Here is a 4,249-nt window from a genome sequence, read left to right on the forward strand (position 1 = left end):
TGTCCATCAAAGGGACGCAGATACAAAAGGTCTGCTCGGGGGCTGCCAGCCAAACCCAGGAGGGCCGTTCCGGTGCTGAGTGAACATTCAGGCTGGATTATCTCCGCTTTGGGGGACGCTGGTAGACACCAAAGGAATGTGTCTAGGACGTCACGAGATCTCGCGGCTGGTGGGCAGAAAGCAGTGGTGCTGGCAGCGACATGCCAGCCACAGCACAAAAGCAAAGAGAGACCCAGTGTATATTTTGGCCGAGGGCGAGAAACCAAGGGTGATCTCTGCGGAGCCGGGGGTGACACAACTGCTGGTTTCATCTTCAGTGGGTATTGATTCAAGCCCACTGAATGACACTCAGGCATGCACGGGGGTATCACGGTGATGGAGGAAAGTGTGAGAACCGTGGGGCATTTTCCTGCCTTTCTGGTAACAGATACCTAAGAAAACCTGATAATCACAGTGACTCTGGTAAAGCTGTGTGCCTATGTAGTGATTTTCTTTATGGGACCCTGGCCTTGCCTCAGAGGGAAGGCATCCTCTTATTTCTCCTCACTTGGGCCTCCATCTTCAGAAGCCCATTCCTCCAAAGGCCTACCGGTGCTCTTGTCCTCCCAGGCTGCCTGAAGATCAGCGGTCATCATGAACGACACAGTAACTATCCAGGACCAGGAAGTTCATGACCGACCGACTACTTCAGCGCAAACAAACGGGCATCAATGTCCTTCACCCTGGGAAGGCAACAGGCCCTAAGACAGAAATTTGGGGGAAAAAAACTAGCCGAAATGCATATACAAGAGCACACCAGATGGCACCTTTGTATTTGGATTTAAAACCCATTTTGATGGTGGCAAGACAACTGGCTTTGACATGGCTTACGATGCCTTGGATTACCTGGAGAAGAACGAGCCCAAACCCAGGCTGCAAGACACGGCCTGCATGAGAAGAAAAAGATGTCCAGAAAACAGCGAAAGGAACTCAAGAACAGAATGAAGCAAGTCCGGGGGACTGCAAAGGCCAGTGTTGGTGCTGGCAACAAGAGGAGTAAAGATTCTGCCGTGACTGTATCGGTGGAGATGTGAGCAGCCTTTTATGAGAGGATTAATAAACTAAGATCTTTTATATGCCCCCCCCCAAAAAAAAAGGTCTACCTGTAATCAAGTTGGACGGCTTTTGTGGCCTTGAAAGTGCTGACTTGACTTAAACGTGCAAACTCTGATCTCCCCACTCAGATCCGAACAGATGTGTGGTTAGAGCACAGGATCATCATGTTCTATTCCCTCATTCTTCCTGCATCCACCCATTCAGTATTTCCTGAGCACACGCTACTAAGAAGTTGAACATTTATGGAGGGTCAAGCAAGTGTAGGCAATGAGCTAGGAGCTGGGAGGACAGAGTGCAGTAAGATACATGGTTACAAGAGAGAAGGCATCCCGCAAGGTGCAGGCGTTGGGGAAGTAAAGCAGGGTGGCCTGAGAAAGGCTGGGAGGACAGAGGAAAAAACCTAGAGACTGTGACTTTAGACCCAAACGATAACTGAGAGGAGAAGAAGCGAAGGACATTCTGGGTGGAGGCGTCAGCATGCCAACGGCCTTGAGACATGTATTAGTCAGGAAAAGCTAGGTTGTGCTGCTAAAAAAAAAGAATCCATAAAATATCAGGGCAAATTGCTACAAAGCTCCATTTCTTTATATATATATATATATATATATATATATATATATATATATATATATATATATATTTATTGGAGTATAATTGCTTTGCAATGTTGTGTTAGTTTCTGCTGTACCACAAAGTGCATCAGCTATATGTATACATATACCCCCATATCCACTCCCTCTTGAGCCTCCCTCCCTCCTTCCCTATCCCACCCCTTAGGTCGTCCCAAAGCAGAGCTCCGTTTCTTACATCACAGTCTGATGGGAGTCATGCGGTCTCCCTGTGCCCTGGAGCTACGTTATCTGGAACACGTGGCCTCCAGAAACACCTTGCACGGAAGACAGAGAAGGAGGACGTGTACTGGCTACTTGCCATCTGCACCTGGACATGACATGTGTGGCTCTGCTCACAGCTCAGCAGGCAAAACTAGTCCCCTGGTGCTACCTCCTTACACGGTGGTCTAGGAAATACAGCTGAGCACATGACATTTGGTGAGCTGACTGTCTAGGCTACGTGCTATGAATGACTTGTACCTCACCAAATTCATACGGGACTGTATAGCGCTGTCATGTGACCGTATTTGTTTGTTTGTTTTTCACGTTGTTCACAGCTATACTGCAAGTTTGGAATTCATATTTTCAAGCAGCCGTACAAAAGTATTCATGAAGAATGCATCATCTCTGAAAATTGTGAAAACATCCCTGCTACCAATACATTTCCAAATACAAAACTGACTACCACATTGTTACTTCTGTGTAGCAGGAGAAGTTCATGCTCAAAACAGATAAAAGTCTTTAGGTGTGAATGGTATGAATGACAGTCTTCTTTCTTTTTAATTTCTTAAGTCGTTTGGGATCCTTAAGTATGCAAGCCTCAAAGAGGAGGGTCCACGAAGGAACAAGGCGTTGTCTTACGGCAGCCAGTACAAGTATGGAACGCTTCACGAATTTTGCAAATTTGCGAGTCATCCTCGCACGGGGGCCGTGCTCAGCTTCTCTGTATCGTTGCAATTTTAGTATATGTGCTGCTGAGGTGAGCACACTCATGTGGCTGTATCTGGACATGGGGTTTTGCGGGAGGTAATTAAAGTTAAATGAAGTCATGGTTTGATGGGATCAATGTCTCCCAGAGTTCTCTCCTTCTCTCCCTCCACTGTGTGAGGACACAGTGAGAAGGTGGCCCTCTACAAGGCAGGAAGAGGGTCCTCACCAGGAACCAAGTCATCTGGCACGTTGATCTTGGACTTCCAACCTGCAGAGCGGTGGGAAAATCACCTTCTATTGTTGAAGCCGCACAACCTATGGTGTTTTGTTATGGCGCCCGAGCTGACCAGTTATCTCTCACACCAGGCAGGAAGAGGCTGGCTACTTTGGGAGCTGAGAGCCAGACTGAAGGCCTGGGGGCCAAGGGAGTGAGAGAGAGTATTCCATCAAATGAAGCTGGAACAGGAGTGGAAGCCCATGTCATGCAGTGTCACATGGCCATTGTGACAAGTGCTTCAAGCGTAACAGGAAGAGAGCAGAGGGGTGGCTTTTGCGGGTTTCAGAATCTCTCCCATAAGCCAGAGTGGATCTAGGGACCGTCTTCCTGAGGATGAGCAAGGTGGTTTAGGTGGGGGTCATGGTCATAGAGGGAAGTGGGTGGGTTGAACAGCTTTCAGGAGATGGAGGAATGGTACCAAGAGATCGACTCTACGCTGCTGTCGAGCAAGAGAGAGTGAAGGAAGTACCCCACCTTCCTAGCCAGAGCCCTTGTGGCGGTGCCCTTGACCGACATGGGGACCAGGGGTGCGGGACAAGTCTGCTACTGGACACCAGTCTAAGGGAGGGAGGGTTTCCAGTCAGAGAATCCACAACGCACACCACTGCGGGTCTCTCACTGTCACTCTGCCAAAACTTGTTGCTGAACAAATGGATGAAAGCAAACAGGGACGTTAATAAAGCACACACCTTCCCCATGGGTTGTGTTCCTGGTGAGGGTGAGAAGCAAGGAGAGAAGTGCATTTGTAAATTAATTGATGAGGAAATTCCCGTATGGTGCAGTGCTTAGGACTTGGTGCTTTCACTGCAGGGGCCCAGGGTTTGATCCCTGGTTGGGGAACTAAGATCCCGCAAGCCATGCGGCATGGCCAAAAAAAAAAAAAAAAAAAAAAATTCAAACCATAAATTAATGATGATTTCAAGGATTTAGTCGTTAGTAGCATGTTGTTTCGTCTTCGTCTCACTTCTTCTTCTGTGGTTGACTTCTAGTTTCATGCCGTTCTGTCACGGATTTAGTCTTTGCACAGACATGTAAGTAACCTCTTACGTGCCGGCCAGGCACTGTGTGAGGCTCCAGGGCTTTCAAAAAAAAAAAAAAAGTCAAATAATATGCCCTCCTTCCCCTGAGTAACTTCATAGTCTAGAAGTGGAAAGGGACAAATAAATAACAAATCATAACGTGGTGTAATGACAACTAGCGTGGTGTGGTCAGGATGCTGGGAAAGAGCTGCGAAGGGGCAGTTAAATAATTAGGGTTCGGTAAGGTTTAGTGAAGACAGACAATATCGAAGGGAGTTTTGTTGAAAGAGGAGGAGTTGGATAAAGAATGTGGGAAG

At 47.6% G+C, this 4,249-nt stretch overlaps 1 pseudogene across 1 annotated transcript; it reads left to right on the forward strand.

Moving 5' to 3' along the window:
• Positions 1–633: 633 nt before the first annotated feature.
• Positions 634–1,073, forward strand: LOC309817689 (small ribosomal subunit protein eS24-like; annotated as a pseudogene). Its single transcript has one exon. The product of its transcript is annotated as a small ribosomal subunit protein eS24-like (transcript).
• The last annotated feature ends 3,176 nt before the right edge of the window (positions 1,074–4,249 follow it).

The sequence above is a fragment of the Grampus griseus genome (genome assembly GCF_964374135.1).
Source record: "Grampus griseus genome assembly, chromosome: Y".
In the NCBI taxonomy this organism is placed as follows: domain Eukaryota; kingdom Metazoa; phylum Chordata; class Mammalia; order Artiodactyla; family Delphinidae; genus Grampus; species Grampus griseus.